At 31.3% G+C, this 19,907-nt stretch overlaps 1 protein-coding gene across 9 annotated transcripts in view; it reads left to right on the top strand.

The window, feature by feature from the left end:
- LOC145277048 (uncharacterized) overlaps nt 1-19,907 on the top strand; it is a 337,642-nt gene that overhangs the window by 108,322 nt on the left and 209,413 nt on the right. For 2 of the 9 annotated variants that reach the window (XM_080128696.1, XM_080128692.1), the window contains exon 2: nt 52-102. The exons of the other annotated variants lie outside the window; for them this stretch is intronic. The gene's annotated coding sequence lies outside the window, so the exon portion shown is untranslated. The remainder of the gene's footprint in view (nt 1-51; nt 103-19,907) is intronic. 9 annotated transcript variants of the gene reach the window in all.

The raw sequence follows: 19,907 nt of genomic DNA on the forward strand, positions 1-19,907 counted from the left end.
ATTCATCTAACCTTTTCTTTCTCTATATATTCTGTTTTCATTTGTGTGCAGGGCAGTCCTATAAGCAACATTTCGATCAGTTATTTCTCTCGCCTTTTTCAGGTAGGATCCTTTGAGTTTGTTGGTGTGAGTTTTGTTGTCTAATATTTACCATATTAACATTTAAAAACATTCTCAGTGTTTCATTTAAAATATTTTTTTTGTTTGTTATTATATATGTTAGGAAAAATAACATTAGAAAATGATTTTAACATTAAAAGATATGTTAGTTGTAGTAGTATATGCTAACACATTTCCCTTAAACAAAAATGGGATAACTTATGCATGGATTGATATTTCTACTTTGGGTCGGATGTGTTTGAATAAAGATTAGAGGGATTCCTGCCTGTGTAACAGAGCGTGGATGCAAATGCATACGGAATGACATCACCAATAAATAAATAAAAGCTATAAAAAGGAGAAAGAGCACTTTAGAGAAGACGATCACGTTCAGAATCACATTTTATACAGGGAAGTACTTGGAAATGTTGTCACAATGGGGGGAAAAAGCGAGTTGAAGTTCTTTCCTATTCATGTGAAAACTTGCTAGGATCAATGTCTCTGTGCTAATTGATATTTGTGAAATGCAACCTTTAATAATAAGGAATAGTTTGTAACCAGTCTCTGCTAATTATTCACTGTTCAAAATTACTTGAACATCTTTTAGACAAATCCTTTATTCTCTGATCCCTGATTGCTACGACCAGAAGAAATAACACAAAAACCAAAATGCAACGTGTTAGAGTAAAAAAAAAAAAACAACAAAAAAAACTAATACGTGTGTATAACAGAATTTTGGTGAACTTTTCCAGTATGCCATATTTCTCTATTCTTTTAATAAGTCTTGTCAGAAGAAAAAAAATACTGCTTGCCATTTCGGTGAAAATTTTCAGTATTTGGGTCAAGTGTTCAATATGGTAACTATTTATCTCCCTTCCGTGGCGGGCAGATTAGACGCAAGAGTAAGAAAGCAGGATTGAAAAGCCAACGCTTCGAGGAGGAGCACTCCAGGCTGCTCTTTCACCATTCCCCCGATATATCACCTTGGGCGATTAGCAATAAACTAACCCCATCTTAAAAAGAGAAGGCAAAGACAAAGAGGGTGGGCCTCCTAGAACTGCACAGGACCAGCATCGTACTGCAATCAACAGGGAAAATGTCATTACAAGATTATAAATTATGTTGAAAAACTGCACAAATGCAATTGTGTGTCAATCACACACTTCGCTAGGTCATTTATATATTAATACCGTATTACCTTTAACGTAGTACGTACGTACATGTGTCACAGTTTCCAGATTATAAATTATGTGATCAGGAGATCCCATTTACTAAAAAGGAGAAAGAAGATAACATATTACGAACATAAAATTAGTTTGTAGATATATATGATAATTTAATGTTTGTCGTTTATCACCTTCTGTCCTCCTTTTTAGTAAATGGGATCGCTCAATGATCAAAGACGCCAAAGTAAAAAAAAAAAAAAAATAATGATTAAAATAAAAAAACATGTCGCTTTTGGGCCGTACGTGAAGCTAAAATATACTTTCTTGGTCTTCTGGCTAGGATCCAAGGGTAGTATCTGTTCTGTCTAAAGATGGTATAATGATATCATGGTGTTTACATTCACTCTGGGTGTCCATACAATGGAAATATCTTCTGGCTAGGATCCAAAGGCTGTCTAAAAACTGGATCAAGTAAAGATTAGATACCCCATAGCAGAAGACGAAAACTAGCACACATTTCAAGTGACACCGGTTGTTCGACCTTGACATTGCCGAACGTAAATTTAACAAAATGTATTGAAATAGATGGGTGTCTTTCTGATTGCATATTTTTAAAAATATATTTACAGAACTTAATAAAACTAATAATAATAATTATAATTAAAAAAAAATAAAAAGAATGAACTGCTCTTCCTCGACCCAGGACTGCACCATAATAAACAGTCTCTGACAGCATAGACACATCACTCTCCCTCGACACTAGCGCACAAGTACATGTATTTGGTGACTTTAATGTCCACCATAAAAACTGGCTTGGATTCTCTACTCACACAGATGCAGTGGGCAGCACAACACAGCTTCGCTATATCTCACTCCCTATCACAAATGGTTACGTTTCCCTGATCAGCAAGAACAACACGCATCACTTCTATATCTGTTTCTGACCACAGCTCCCGAGGAATATATAACAAATGCTGATAGCCCACTCATGAGCGCTGATCATGCAGTGATAATGGTCGAAATCACCCTAAACTCTAGACCCAAAACTGAAGAGCCAGTGCTCAAAACAACGAGATATTATAAAAAGGCTGACTGGGAAGCCATCAGAGATGCCCCATGGGGAAATAATTTTTCTCTTCCTGCTGAGCAGTGCACAAATGAGACCACTGAATGGTTCAAAACAGCAATTGAAGCACATGTTCCCATGTGGAAATTTTATAGCAAGCCTCACTCTCCCCAATGGTTTATTTCTACTTGCGCAACTGCGATTGCTCAAAGGCAGCATGCATACCACAGATTTAACCAACATAAGTCCAGTTCAAACAGACAGAAGTATATAGACGCTAGAAGTAACGTTAACAAAGAAATAGCGACAGCTAAGAGAGAATTTACTGAAACCACAAAAAAACGCATCGAAGCACAAAAATTAGGAACTCGTAACTTCTGGAAACTCTACAACAGCCTCGATAAGGCCACCATTCACTCATGTATGGAGTATTGCTGTCACATTTGGGCTGGTGCGTCTGCTACTAGTCTCTCGCTCCTAGACAAGGTTCAAAAGAGAGTTGCCAATCTGATAGGCCCTGAACTGTCATCTAAGCTTCAGCCTCTGTCCCATTGACGAAATGTTGCATCCTTCTGCCTGTTCTACAAGTATTTTAATGATGAATGCTCTGACGAACTGCAGACACTTGTGCCCCCATGACGTAGACACCCTCGACAAACCTGACAGGCAGCTAAATCCCTTCCCCACACAGTAGAGATCCTTAGATGTAGAAGATCTTTCTACTCCAGTAGTTTCTTCCCCAGAACCGCGAGACTCTGGAATTCCATTCGAAGTCCCTGCTTCCCCAACTGTACTGACATGCAGAAGTTCAAGTGTAAAGTGAACCGACATCTTGCTGCCCAAATCCCAACATAGTATCCCAATTGCTGCTGCCCCTGATAGTAGCCCCCTACACCACAGTAACAATGTGCCTTGTTTGGGGTGAAAATGTAATTTAAAAAAAAAAAAAAAAAAAAAAAAAAAAAACTAAATTAATTACAAAACATTAGAAACTGAGAATTTCGGACGCTAAACGACGTATTTAATTTGCCCTTGTGGAGAAGTAAGCAAATAGCAAGTTTTTTTTTTTTTTTAATAAAAATGAAAATTATAAAAAGATTTGTATCTTGTGATATTGCACTTCTCCACTTCATCTTTATAAAAATAAGTTTTAAAAGATATGTGAATAAAATATATTTTTTAAATCTCGATTGTTTATACTTGTTGCTTACAGTATTTACTAGCGAGGGGTATCCAGCGTTGCCCGGGTGTTTGGAGGTGTGTGTGGATTTGGGTAAATCAAAACTCCGGTGTGTGTGTGGGGGGGGGGAATTAAAAAAAAAAGTTTTGGTAGGTAAGTATGAGGATCGAACCCAAACCCTTGAGGCAAAGTTGGAAATTAAAGTGTGAAAATAAAAGTGCAGCGTTTACCACTGGGCCACCGCGAAATACTAACAGACATACGTTTGAATTTATTTAAGTATTTAGAATTGGCAGGTGCACGTTTTAATGACTTAATGAGGTCAACTTTGACTGCGGGGTAGTATTTCGTTTATTGCGGGAACGCTTTTTGTATTTTTATTTTCCCAAGGTGGGGGGGGGGGACCAGAAAGATAAAAAAAAAAACAAACAAACAAAAAAAAAAAAAAACACATTATGCATAAAAATTAATCTTGGTCGCAAAAATCCGAACAAGTTAGTTATTTTATATTTGTTTCTGCCATTAAAAAGATTGGTTATAATAATTTTATTCAATTTTTTTTTTTTTTGTAATTGACATCATCCGAAATTCTCAGTTATAACATCTGCTTATTTATTTGGTATTATTTCACAACCTGCCCCAGCCCAGCGTAGTATAAACACCCTCAACCACCCCATGTTAAAAACGGCTTTCAGAATACCCCCCTCCCAACTTCCCCGTGTTAAGAACGGCTTTTGAGGTTGGTGATGTTTATTTTGAAAGCCATTCTTAACATAGGGAGGTTGGGGTGTTTATAATACGCTGGGGCACGTCGTAAAAATTTACCATTTATTTATATTATTATTATTAGTAGTAGTTCTATCAAAAAGTTCTGTGTATATATATATATATATATATATATATATATATATATATATATATATATATATATATATATATATAAACGCAGTCAGAAAGACACCCATTTATTTAAATATATTTTGTTTAAATACGTTCGTTTTATTACTTACATTAAAAAGTTTTGTGTAAATAGAAAAAAGTTGTATCTTTATCCTTAAAAGATTTGTAAATATTTAATATTAAAAAAAATGTTTTGTAAATATATATTTTTTCTTTTAAATCTTAAAAAGTTTTGTAAATATAATTAATAAAAAAATCCTTGTTCGCGAACATTCGACCATGTCTGCTATTTGACGTGTTTACAAACAACCAACGGCAATGTCAAGGTTGAGGTTGAACAACCAGTGTCACTGGAAATGTTCGCCAGTATCCGTCTTCTGCTTCGGGGTATCTCATCTTTACTTGATCCTAAAAACGGTATAATGATATCGTGAGGTTTCCGTTCATGCCAGGCGTCTGTACAATGGAAATATGTCACAGACTCCTATAAAGATGGTCCTGGATATTACCTTAAACTATATCCTATAAAGATAATGGAGATAAACCGTAATAACCAGATATTCTGACACATATTAACCAGATTACGTAGATGAATAACTTTTACAGTTTTATAATTGTTATAACAGTATTATAATTGTTATCGATCAATACATCCAATATTATCAACAAGAACATTGGGGGGGGGGCGTGCATGAGCATTGTAATGGATATTAATGTGGACTATGGAATTGACTTAACCAATTTTAAATCCATTCACATCTATTGCGTTCATTTAGATTACATTATCATAAAGAAGGGGGGGGGCGAAATATGAACACATATCACCTCCGCTATTGTTAAAAATAACTTGCGTTTTCAGATAATTGTTCACGATAAACGGTTTCCTAATCGCATGCATATTATTTTTGGATGAAAAGATTCAAGAATAGTTCATATGTTGTTCAATGGACAAGCCACACTATTTCGCTGTGAATAAGCAAAAAAAAAAAAAAAAAAAAACTATTGTAATTTACTTAGGAGCACACTTCGTTTTTATGACGTTTTAAAGAAACATCTAGTTTTACATTAAAAATAAATGTTTATAGAATTTCTTTAAATAAATTTTATCTTATGATAAACAATTGACCATTTAAGTGCATTCTATCATTTATTATTCTAATATATTTACTGATAGGAAGATCCGACTTTGCCTGATATTGAATGAAGAACTTTGTCTTTTGGCATCCGTTTTACCCGTTTTGCATTTTATAATCTATATTTGGATAGGGTCTGAAGAATCAAAACTGGATTGATTTCGTGAAAATATGTGTAGTCTAGTCGATAGACAGGCCAGTACTTCAAAAAAAAAATACTAGAGTCGAGATCGAAACCAAAACCCTGAGTTAAGTATGATAACCATTACACCAGCTTCAAACGGTTTTACAAAGTGTTTTCCAACCTACTTATTCTTAAATAAAGAAGCTTCACGACCGCGCATTTGACAAACGGGTAAAATCCAATCACCCCCAAGTACCAATTTTTCAACTTTTTATCCTTTAGCTGCCTTTTTTTTCTGGATGAAAACAGATTAAAAAGTTTTCCAAATGTCTGAATTTTCTGTCTCTTAAATTTCGAGTCTATGGATCAAGAATTCGTTGAGTATATAGGTTTAGAAGTGTTTCTCTCTCTCTCTCTCTCTCTCTCTCACACACACACACAGATTAGATGTACCCGGCGCTTCCTTGTATTAAACGTAACGTTAAATACCTTTTAAAAAAAAAAGTAACGAAATTGATACATGTACATGCTAGTATTATGTTTTTTCTAAACAGTTCACTTGTAAGAAAAAAAAATACCTGAGCTGAGATCGAAACCAAAACCTTAAGACAGTGAGTCGAGTACGATAACCATTAGACCATTTTGCCACGATCTTTAAAAAGCGTTTTCAATTTTTACCCCTTAGCAGACCTTTTTCCGGATGAAAACTGATTAAAATTTTTTCCAAAATGTCTGAATACCCTATATACCAAATTTCAAGCCTGCAGATCAAAGATTTAAGTATATAGGTTAAAAGGTGTCCTCACACAGACGCACACATTCTCACTTTTATAGATATATACAGTCTGAGGCAAAAGTAAGTGGACAGGTTAGGGTTATAGTTATAAAGAATTGCATTAATATAACTGATGCATAAACCTATTCAAAATGCTGTCCATCCACTTTTAGCTCACCATATATAATTATTTATTTTTTTACTATAATAATTGAATACCTACAGACACTAGTGTTTCATCCTTTCGGGAATCTTCAGTGCAGGCTGGCTCGATTAATACCAGTCGAACGATTTGAACTCCGCAACACGAGACATCTCTGGCTCGATTAGCGAAGATTCCATCCATTCGGCTACCATTAACCGCATGAAATAACGTTGAATTTAAACATCTTTTTTAAATGTTCATTTACGTCAGTCAGTGATCTAATCGTTATACGATGATCTATGCATAAGAGCTAAATTGACCGACTTTAATTCAACTGAATATATATATATATATATATATATATATATATATATATATATATATATATATATATATATATATATAAATCATATCGCCATCAAAGCACGCAATTGAAGCAGACACCGACAGATGGATAAAATCCAAACTAGATAAGGTAAAAGTAAAAAAAAAAAATGATCTTACCTTGCTTTTTGAATGGCCTGTTGGGAAAATTTTATTTTAATACTTCAATTTTCTGACGACGAGATACACTTGGTGTCCTGATGAAACATGAAAATGCTGAACGTTTATATATATATATATATATATAATCAGAAGTAAACATTCCAAACCAAATATGTATTTATATTATACTCATTAGTTTATTAGTGTAGTGCGTCTTACACGGGTTTCGTTGAATGGTGAAAATTACCAAATAACTTATCAGAAATAATGTGTGTGTTTATATATATATATATATATATATATATATATATATATATATATATATATTATATATATATATGTATATATATATATATATATATATTCTCAAAGGGGGTTTCAAAGGTAATGCCTCCTATTTTTATTTCCCCCGAATGGATCAGAGATGATTGCAAATTGCATTGTTATGATGGCTGAACTTCTGCATCCATGATGCATGTGTTATTGAATTCCTGGAATATTACATAAAACGCGTATCTCCATGATTCAACGAAAAAAATGATTTCGGCCATGTTTGTTTTGTCACGTGTGACATGTGATGTAAACACAAGGGAAACGAATAAGAACCTATTATGTAAACTAAAATTGCTGATTTATTCGAAAATTATTTTCTTTAAGAATGAATTTTTCACCTTATTGTTTTTCGTAATTTTTTAATATGTTCATTACTGCGACATAAAAATTCAGTAGAGAACATTGTTTCAGTTGAAATACAATATTTTATTTTTTTGAATTTTGCTACAATAACGAAGAACAGTCAAATATTTTTGGTTTCCCTCTACACACACACACACACACACACACACACACACACACACACACACATACTCACTCACTTACTCACTCACTCTGATGGAAATGATTTTAATGTTAATCAAGTTATGTTTTTTTTTTTTTAGAATTGTTAACATTAAAGAAGGCGAAGTGGCGAAGATAACATTTTTGGCAATAAATGCGTTAGACTAGTTTTTGGATGCGTCCAATCATCTTTAGAAGAAGCTTTGGCCATCAGATTGACATGTCGTGCTTACGATTAAAATTGCATTTTCATTGAATGCACAAATTTTAAGAATATTCTCACTTTATTTTCTCTTCTATTTTTCTTTCCCCTCTCTGTTTTATTTATCTCCCTCCTATTCCTCTCTTTGCCTCTTCCATTTCTCTCTTTGCCTCTTCCATTTCTCTCTTTGCCTCTTCCATTTCTCTCTTTTTCTATTTTACTAGCAGGCCGCTCAGCATTGCCAGGTCGTAAAATACGCCTAAATATGATATTTTCATTAATGAACATTTCGTATTTATTATATTGGACCCAATATATAATGATTTAAAAAAAAAAAAAAAAAAAAAATTCTGCGCCACTACCGAGAATCGATTTACTTTTTCCTTTGATGTTAATGCCTGAGCTATGAAGACACGTTTGCTGCAAGGCTAAAAATTGAAACATGAACCAATAGCAATCATGTTTCGCATGCATATTTGTAAAGGCGTTGTTTGATGTTCACCTGGCAAATTCTATTTTTTTTTATTTTCACACTTTTGCGCCGATTTTCCCTGGCTAAAACCCAAATATATAAAGCTTTGCATGGGTTCGAATACCCTATATATCAAGTTTCATGTCTGTAGACTAAAAACTGACAGGAGTTTGGTAGGCAGAATTTTTAAAACAAATATAAATATATATATATATATATATATGCATACATAAATATATATAGAAAGAGGTTTGTGTTTACTATAACCTTTTTACGCAAATATTACACAAGTATAAATTATGTAGAATATCTGCATGAATATAATTACACATAATAGTTAATTAAAAATGATCAAGCCATAAAAAAACTAATAGGGAATTAATTAAAATGAGTGTTTAAAAGAATATGCAAATTAGCTAGATCTTTTGCAGATGAATGCAATTCTACGATCCATATATAACAAAGTTGTATTTTATTTTTAAATAAATAGAAAAAAAGGGGTTTTTAATATCAATACACAAATCAACCTAAATTTATAGGAGTATAGATATACCACTTTTTTTGGCAATTTTATCAGTTCCAAATCTCGGCGACTATTGATCAGAATTTAACAAATGAAGGCTCGTTGGAAATGTAATGACCTGACTTGTGTAGTGTGTTATGTGACATTTGCCCTTAAGGTCACACATTATCCGACATCCAGAGCCTATTTTTGGCACTTTTTTTTTACAGCCATAAAATATTTAATCATAGTCATTTAATTTTCTAGTTTTGCATATGAATTACAAAATATCTGATCTTAATGGAGGGGAGACTAAAACTTGCTGCTAAGACACACACACATACACATTTATATATATATATATATATATATATATATATATATATATAGTACAATAAAAAAATACAAGCATGAAAAGTAATATGGTTAAGCTTAAACATGGAAAAGTAAAGGACTAGTTGTTAAAAGTTGAAAAGTAAAGAAATAAATATTCTAGTAAAAAAATATAAATTCATAACTTACAATATTGCAGCATTAAGAATTGATTATATAATGTTAACTGAATTAAAAAAATATTCTTGATGCTGCAATATTTTAAGTGATGAATTTATTATATTTTTTACTAGAATATCTTGTCATTTTCTTTTCCAGTTTTAACAACTAGTTCTTTACTTTTCCATGTTTAAGCTTAACCATATTACTTTTCATGCTTGCATTTTTCTATTGTAATCCATGATTTTTCCAGGCTTCCAATAAATTTACTTGTTCTTTGTTTAATTTCAGTCTCATTTTTCCCCCGTAAACATAACATACGCATATGTAATAAAAAGTGTACGACACTCGTCTGCTTTCAATAAAATCCCTCTCAATTATATCTTTCCTTCTTTCTTTGTCTGTTTTACTTGTTACTTCTCTTTTCGCGACAACAGTGAATTAGTAGCAACATTAATCGCTGAAGCGACGTGGTTGCTATGGAAACCAGTCATAAAACACGTCGCTCACCTCCTTACGTTTTTTTTTTTTTTTTTACGATTTTGAACACCACTAAATTCATCATAATTTTTGTTTTACTGAACGAAAATTGAAATGTTCTTTTTCACAATATAGCTGAGAAGGTGATCTATAAACTGTAATAATTGTTTGAAATTTGGTCGAAAAATGAGGGAGCAGTGAAGCTTTAAAGCAGTTCTAAATAACCAAAACTGCCACTTAACCATATATTCAAACACTACCGTGTTTGAAAGATACATACACCAGTTTTGTTTGAGTTGGTTACTTTTTTACACGTGTTAAAATTTGCTATAACTCGAATACATTTATATAAAGAAGTATTTCTCAGTATATTTATCTATTTCCTAAGTTGCGAAATATTTGATTTCCTTAAACACAATCACATCGACAAAAATTGACGTGAAGATGATTGTGTCACAATTCTACTTAAGGCGTGTGTTTCTCATTTTCTGAGACAAAAGAATCCCAAATACTATGCACAATCAAAACAACCGCATAGAAACGTATTTCAAGGTTACAAAACCAAATTACTGCCGGCTATTTCGCAGCCACGTGTTGTTTGTTTCTTTTTTTCTTTTTTTACTTCTAAATATAAATGTGTCTATGTCTTTTTATTTTTTAATTTTTTTTTTTTTTTACTTCTAAATATAAATGTTGTCTTCGTTCACAGATGAATATTAAACACCAAAAAGGTTATGATGAGCAAAGTTGAAGAGAATGAACAAGGCATAAAATTCTCTAGTTCTTTGCCTCTCTCTCTCCTTCTTTTTCTCTCTCTCTCCTTCTTTTTCTCTCTCTCTCCTTCTTTTTCTCTCTCTCTCCTTCTTTTTCTCTCTCTCTCCTTCTTTTTTTCTCTCTCTCCTTCTTTTTTTCTCTCTCTCCTTCTTTTTCTCTCTCTCTCCTTCTTTTTCTCTCTCTCCTTCTTTTTCTCTCTCTCTCTCCTTCTTTTTCTCTCTCTCTCTCCTTCTTTTTCTCTCTCTCTCTCCTTCTTTTTCTCTCTCTCTCTCCTTCTTTTTCTCTCTCTCTCTCCTTTTTCTCTCTCTCTCTCCTTCTTTTTCTCTCTCTCTCTCCTTCTTTTTCTCTCTCTCTCTCTCCTTCTTTTTCTCTCTCTCTCTCCTTCTTTTTCTCTCTCTCTCCTTTTTCTCTCTCTCTCCTTTTTCTCTCTCTCTCCTTTTTCTCTCTCTCTCTCCTTTTTCTCTCTCTCTCTCTCCTTTTTCTCTCTCTCTCCTTCTTTTTTTCTCTCTCTCTCCTTCTTTTTCTCTCTCTCTCCTTCTTTTTCTCTCTCTCTCTCCTTCTTTTTCTCTCTCTCTCTCTCCTTTTTCTCTCTCTCTCCTTCTTTTTCTTTCTCTCTCTCTCCTTTTTCTTTCTCTCTCTCCTTCTTTTTCTCTCTCTCTCTCCTTCTTTTTCTCTCTCTCTCTCCTTCTTCTTTCTCTCTCTCTCTCCTCCTTCTTTCTCTCTCTCTCTCTCCTCCTTCTTTCTCTCTCTCTCCTCCTTCTTTTTCTCTCTCTCTCTCCTCCTTCTTTTTCTCTCTCTCTCTCCTCCTTCTTTTTCTCTCTCTCTCTCCTCCTTCTTTTTCTCTCTCTCTCTCCTCCTTCTTTTTCTCTCTCTCTCCTCCTACTTTTTCTCTCTCTCTCTCCTCCTTCTTTTTCTCTCTCTCTCTCCTCCTTCTTTTTCTCTCTCTCTCTCTCCTTCGTCCTCTCTCTCTCTTTCTCTCGCTTGATCTGCTCTTCCTCACTCTGTTCTTTCTTTTTTTCCTTTCTTTCTCTTTCTATTCTCTTTTTCCTTTCTTTCTCTTTCTATTCTCTTTTTCCTTTCTTTCTCTTTCTATTCTCTTACTTTGATCTTTTTCTTTTTTCTTTTCTCCTCTTTTCTCTCTTTCTCTCACTCCCTCTTTCTGTTTCTCTCTTTTCACCTTCTCCATTTAAATGCCTAATATATTTCCAAGTTACCCATAGTTCATAATTCTTTTCTCTCTGTTTACTTTTCCACCTTGTTTACAATTCTACATACTTCCTTTCTGACTAATACTTAGTTGCCTCGTGATAATAATTTACTATTTCTAGAACAGCCATTCACTACCAACAGAGTTGTAAAAAGAAAATACGAAACCAAACTTGAAAAAACAAAGCAGCTTTACTTGTTTCCTTGCAGCCATTTTAATCAGCTCACAAACTTATTTTAAAAATCTCAACCGATTTATCCTTTTCCTCTTGATTTCTCATCTTTTTTTGTTCTCTCCCCCCTCTCTTTCTTCTTCCTTCTCCCCCCCTCTCCATTCCCCCCTCTCCATCCCCCTCTTTCCCTTTCTCCTTCTCTCTCTTCTCACCTTTTTCACTCTCTCTTATCACTCTCTCTTCCTATCACCCTCTCTTCTCATTCTCTTTCCCTCTCTCTCTTATCTCTCCCTTTTCACTCTCTTTCTCTTTTACTTCATCTCTCTATTTTTCTTGCCTCTCCCCCTTCTCTCTCTTATATCCTTTCTACTTTTTTTCTACTTCTCTTTCTCCATTTTTCTTTTCTCTCTTTCATAACTCGTTTTCCTGCAGGGCATCACACAATAAACAGTACACTAATAGCGTATATTAATTTCCATTAGAAAAAAAGATATTAAAATTCCGATACTTTGTTGAATGTTGTGCATATCACAACATCGTTTTCTATATTTTATGAAATTACTAATAATATGCAATCATTATTATTTCATTACGGCTATTATATAATAGTTTATTTGATCTTGTAACAGCAACACTGTTATCTGGATTGGATTGGAGTAGGGGAATCATTCATGTTCTTATAAAAAGAGGAACGAGTAATGCTACCTCCACTGCCACTCGCTTGAGGCATTTGCTATGTTATTACGCAACATAGAAGGTCAAGGACGTTGAATGTCATAGTAGCCTCCGTTTGCTATGTTCAAGTTTTCAGTGATTTTTCTCTAATGGATACATGGAATCAACCTGCAACATCTTTTTAGAAGAATTTACTAAGTTGTGTAAGAATAAAAAAATGCAAACTTCTAAAAACAATAATTGCACTCATTAGAGCAATTGTTCCCAACCTTTTTTTTTTTTTTTTTTTTTTTTTCGCATCGTTCAAGAAATTTATCTCCAACCTCGCATCTCATGTTTGTAAGTTTTGTGAATTTCAACAAATATTTTATCAAATGAAAACTACAATTTTATTATTTTCTTCTTTAATTTGATTTACAAGGAAAATTACATATGTAGCCAAGAAACAAATTAATATTAATGTAATAAACCTTAAAATAAAGGTTGGGAACCATTGCCCTAAATTTTAGGACGTTCTGAACTCGCGGTTAAATACATGGTTGGATTAAGTTTATTCAGCCATGTGTTTAATGGCCACTTAATAACAATCCTTAGCACTAAAATGGGAGCAAGAAATTAGTACATTATAAAGAACGAAAAAAGAAAAAACACAAAAAATATATAATAGTAAAAACCTTATTTATTTTTTTTTTTTAAGCTTTTCTCCTCCCCTTGGAATATCGTCTCGCACTCTAGGTTGAGAACCCCCGGCACTAAAACATATACCTCTGCCTAGGCCCAATATACAGTTGCTTTTAATTTCATATATGTCTGATATCAAATTCATAAATTATATCATAATTTCAAACGACCCATAACTATTAATCATGCCTATTTTTATTTTTTTTTTAAATTTAGGGTATTTTTTGGTTGTCAGTATCTTGAAATGTTAATGAAAATGAATTTCTAGAATGACACCAAAAGTTGATGGAATTTCTTCCAGATAAAAGCATCATCGTGCACCAAATTTTGAGGGCTCTTCATCTATTCTCATTGAAATCCCATGCACACACGAGATCTCGTTTGATTCCCAAACATAAGCACAATCATTTGGGAATATCGGTTATTGTAGGTGAGAGGACGATGGCACGTCTCTGCAAAAAAACTAACATCATTAAAATTATCTCACCTGAGTGGAATGGACATGTGACTGGAGATTGCTTGCAAATTTAATATTCCTTACAAACTTCCTCCTTCAGAGGAAGACGATTTAGCCTTCCTAATGAGCATGGTATATCAGGACAGTAACTTTTTATTTGTTTTTTTTTTTTACTTATTTTCATTTCAAACAAGATGCATTGCTATTTGAACATAAGACTACTAATTAGGATCATGTCTACAGTGGTGTATATGGGGAGTTGAGCCGCGAGATATCTGTTCACATTACATTTAAACTTCTGTGTGTTAGTACAGTCGGAGGAGCAAGAAACAGGAAAAGCAGTCTCTGGGGAGAAGCATTATATAAGTTTTTCCGGCATCTATGAAGCATTCTATATTTTTACGGAGCCACAATTCGTACATGCATGAAGTATTGTTGTCACGTTTAGGCTGCTGCATCCATCATTAAGCTCCAAAAAAGTGTCTTTAGTCTAATAGGTTCTGCAGTATCGGCCAAGCTCCACCTTCTGTCTCATCATAGAAACATTGTATCCCAGTGCCTGTTTTACAAACACTTTAATGGAAATCCTACCACTTGTGTCCCACATACTCCCGACTAATTCGAAAAACAGCAAAATCTCACCCCTTCACTGTTGAGGTTCTTAGATACTGTAAAGCCGTCTACTATAATAGTTTCTTCCCTTGGAGTACCAGACGTTGGAATTCCCTTCCTGTTATCTTTCCTGACTGTACTAACCTGCAGAAGTTTAACTGTAATTGCTTAACTCCTCACAGTCACCTGTTAGACACAATCCCAAATAGTAGCACCTTACGTGCCAAGTAGCAATATGCTTTGTTTAGGGTGAAAAGGTGGGGGAGGGGTCGAGAAAATGTTTGACGGGGTGTAAAATAAATAATAAAAAAAGCATCTTGTGTTCAATTGATCGTCTACAATGAATCATTTACAACGGGTATTGTTTTGAAATGAAATAACCCTCAAACGATAGAGATGCTATGAAACTGACTAAAGAAAGTCATCAGTTGTGATGTCGACTGATTTTTTTTCTTTTCAACATCGAATTTGTTTTCATTTGTTGGTTGCAAATCTAATCATTGCTTTACAGCTGCCCCTCCTCCTCCTCCTCCTCCTCCTCTTCAATAGAGTAGATCATATGTGTAGATATGTTGTGTAATTTGTTTATGATTATAAAGAAAAGCTTGTTTTGTTTTTCCTCTGACGTCATACATTGATGGCTGACTTTAATTTATTCTAGATTTCAAGAATTTTCAGTTTCCTTACATTATGTAAAAATAAAAAATTAAAAAAAAAACTAAGAAACAAATCTTTTTAATCTTGGGTGGGTGGAAATCTTGTTTAAAAATAACCGGAACAACAGATCCATTCTTCAAATGCGTGCATTCAATCGAAGTATGTAGAAATACAAACGCTATTTGAAATCTATTCAAACTAAATTGTACAACCAACAACGATGAAGAAGAAAGCGACTTTCTTATAAAGATGCGATGACGATGACGCATTCAAAACGTCCTGAAACCTGCAATCGGATACACTTATCCTTTTTTTTTTTTATTTATTTTAAATTTTTTTTTTATACTGATTTCAGCGTTTTCTCTGCTTAATGATTGAGTGTGTTGAGGGGAGAAGGATCCTTTTTAACGATCACTCATTGGAAAGCTGCGGAGTGTTACGAAGGTGATTACCTCATTGATTGTTTTCACCTGTTGCATCGATAGAATTGTAGTTTTGTTTCACGAATAACGGTGGGTGGGGGTGAAGTCATAACATGCTGAAAATGCGATAAGTGCCACCTTTAAAATGAGCAAGTTAGAAATAATAAGGAACTCTGTGTGTGTGTACGAAACGGGTACTGTAAAAAAAAAAGTTAACGTTTTGACATGTGGAAAAAAAAATGGTAAGATGAATAACATCTTAGAATTTGGAATTGTTATCTCTCCCTTCCCCCCTCTCTCTCTATACATATATTATACACTAGCAGGGGGCGCCTCTGGCATTGCCCGATTGTAAAATATACTTAAATATGGTATTTTAATTCATGCAGATTTCGTATTTATTATTATAGAGTTAATTCTCCATCGATTATTTCATATTAGAATATACCCAATATACAATCGTGATTTCAAAAGTAAAAAAAAAAAAAAAAAAAAAAAAATGACTTGGGTGCCATCAGCTAGAATCGAAACCAAAACCAAAATTTACAAGATTCAAGCAAGGACGCCCGGACGGTCCAGTTTTATAATTATTAAGATCTATATTGTAAGTTATGAAAATATATATGGCAATCAAGTTCGACAAGATTTTCCAAGTTTCATGCTTGTAAAGACTCGTCAGGCTAATGTATGGAATTGAGTAAAGTTAATCGATCATACTAAAATCGATTTTTTTTGGCATCAATTGGGGATGGGAGTGAGGTAGTGAAGTGATGAAAATGATTGCCGAAATAAGAATCACTTCTGAGAAGTATCCGTGTTGATAAATTGATTTTTCATCCTCTAATATTGTTGCAACTTCTATTCGTGCGCACGATTGTAGATATGGATTTATAAAAATGTGAAGAGTAACAAGAAATCTTAAATATGGAAAACTTTTAAAATCTTAAATATAGAAAACTTTTAAAATCTTAAATATAGAAAACTTTTAAAATGTTAAATATAGAAAACTTTTAAAATGTTAAATATGGAAAACTTTTAAAATCTGAAATATGGAAAGCTTTTAAAATGTTAAATATGGAAAACTTTTAAAATGTTAAATATGGAAAACTTTTAAAATCTGAAATATGGAAAGCTTTTAAAATCTGAAATATGGAAAACTTTTAAAATGTGAAATATGGAAAACTTTTAAAATCTGAAATATGGAAAACTTTTAAAATCTGAAATATGGAAAACTTTTAAAATCTTAAATATGGAAAACTTTTAAAATGTGAAATATGGAAAACTTTTAAAATCTTAAATATGGAAAGCTTTTAAAATGTGAAATATGGAAAACTTTTAAAATCTGAAATATGGAAAACTTTTAAAATCTGAAATATGGAAAACTTTTAAAATGTGAAATATGGAAAACTTTTAAAATGTTAAATATGGAAAACTTTTAAAATCTGAAATATGGAAAACTTTTAAAATGTGAAATATGGAAAACTTTTAAAATGTTAAATATGGAAAGCTTTTAAAATGTGAAATATGGAAAACTTTTAAAATGTTAAATATGGAAAACTTTTAAAATCTGAAATATGGAAAGCTTTTAAAATCTGAAATATGGAAAACTTTTAAAATCTGAAATATGGAAAACTTTTAAAATCTGAAATATGGAAAACTTTTAAAATCTGAAATATGGAAAGCTTTTAAAATCTGAAATATGGAAAACTTTTAAAATCTTAAATATGGAAAACTTTTAAAATGTGAAATATGGAAAACTTTTAAAATCTGAAATATGGAAAACTTTTAAAATGTGAAATATGGAAAACTTTTAAAATCTGAAATATGGAAAACTTTTAAAATCTGAAATATGGAAAACTTTTAAAATGTTAAATATGGAAAACTTTTAAAATGTGAAATATGGAAAACTTTTAAAATGTTAAATATGGAAAACTTTTAAAATGTTAAATATGGAAAACTTTTAAAATGTTAAATATGGAAAGCTTTTAAAATCTTAAATATGGAAAACTTTTAAAATGTTAAATATGGAAAACTTTTAAAATCTGAAATATGGAAAGCTTTTTAAATCTTAAATATGGAAAACTTTTAAAATGTTAAATATGGAAAACTTTTAAAATGTGAAATATGGAAAGCTTTTAAAATGTTAAATATGGAAAACTTTTAAAATGTTAAATATGGAAAACTTTTAAAATCTGAAATATGGAAAGCTTTTAAAATGTTAAATATGGAAAACTTTTAAAATCTGAAATATGGAAAACTTTTAAAATGTTAAATATGGAAAGCTTTTAAAATGTTAAATATGGAAAACTTTTAAAATGTTAAATATGGAAAACTTTTAAAATGTTAAATATGGAAAACTTTTAAAATCTGAAATATGGAAAACTTTTAAAATGTTAAATATGGAAAACTTTTAAAATCTGAAATATGGAAAACTTTTAAAATCTGAAATATGGAAAACTTTTAAAATGTTAAATATGGAAAGCTTTTAAAATGTTAAATATGGAAAACTTTTAAAATGTTAAATATGGAAAACTTTTAAAATGTTAAATATGGAAAACTTTTAAAATCTGAAATATGGAAAACTTTTAAAATCTGAAATATGGAAAGCTTTTAAAATGTTAAATATGGAAAGCTTTTAAAATGTTAAATATGGAAAACTTTTAAAATCTGAAATATGGAAAACTTTTAAAATCTGAAATATGGAAAACTTTTAAAATCTGAAATATGGAAAACTTTTAAAATGTGAAATATGGAAAACTTTTAAAATCTGAAATATGGAAAACTTTTAAAATCTGAAATATGGAAAACTTTTAAAATCTGAAATATGGAAAACTTTTAAAATGTTAAATATGGAAAGCTTTTAAAATCTGAAATATGGAAAACTTTTAAAATGTTAAATATGGAAAACTTTTAAAATGTTAAATATGGAAAACTTTTAAAATGTTAAATATGGAAAACTTTTAAAATGTTAAATATGGAAAGCTTTTAAAATCTGAAATATGGAAAACTTTTAAAATGTTAAATATGGAAAACTTTTAAAATGTTAAATATGGAAAACTTTTAAAATGTTAAATATGGAAAACTTTTAAAATCTGAAATATGGAAAACTTTTAAAATGTTAAATATGGAAAACTTTTAAAATCTGAAATATGGAAAGCTTTTAAAATGTTAAATATGGAAAGCTTTTAAAATGTTAAATATGGAAAACTTTTAAAATGTGAAATATGGAAAACTTTTAAAATGTTAAATATGGAAAACTTTTAAAATGTTAAATATGGAAAACTTTTAAAATCTTAAATATGGAAAACTTTTAAAATGTTAAATATGGAAAACTTTTAAAATGTTAAATATGGAAAACTTTTAAAATGTTAAATATGGAAAACTTTTAAAATGTTAAATATGGAAAACTTTTAAAATGTTAAATATGGAAAACTTTTAAAATGTTAAATATGGAAAACTTTTAAAATGTTAAATATGGAAAACTTTTAAAATGTTAAATATGGAAAACTTTTAAAATGTTAAATATGGAAAACTTTTAAAATGTTAAATATGGAAAACTTTTAAAATGTTAAATATGGAAAACTTTTAAAATGTTAAATATGGAAAACTTTTAAAATGTTAAATATGGAAAACTTTTAAAATGTTAAATATGGAAAACTTTTAAAATGTTAAATATGGAAAACTTTTAAAATGTTAAATATGGAAAACTTTTAAAATCTGAAATATGGAAAACTTTTAAAATCTGAAATATGGAAAACTTTTAAAATCTGAAATATGGAAAACTTTTAAAATCTGAAATATGGAAAACTTTTAAAATCTGAAATATGGAAAACTTTTATAATCTAATAAAAAGAAAAACGTTTTAACGTTTTTCTTTTTTCTCATCAACAAAGGAAATGTTGAAAAATCAACGAATTATATATTTTAATACCTTATTCAGTTGTGTTCAAAACAATTTAATGTGTTTGCTGAGCATCAACTGGGAAATTTCAAGTTTCTGCATAAACATACAAAGCAGATTGCGAGAACGTTTGCATGTGTATCTATCTATTTATCTATAATATATATATATTTTGTAATTCCTGTATTATCATTAGCTTTTATACAAATGACTTCTTTCATATTTTGAAGTTTTCAATTTATGTGCTAACCAGCAAAATTATAGCTTGCCTATGAATAATATTTTTGCTA

This window comes from Euprymna scolopes, chromosome 5 (genome assembly GCF_053919585.1).
Source record: "Euprymna scolopes isolate OS-2025 chromosome 5, ASM5391958v1, whole genome shotgun sequence".
NCBI classification, from domain to species: Eukaryota; Metazoa; Mollusca; class Cephalopoda; order Sepiida; family Sepiolidae; genus Euprymna; species Euprymna scolopes.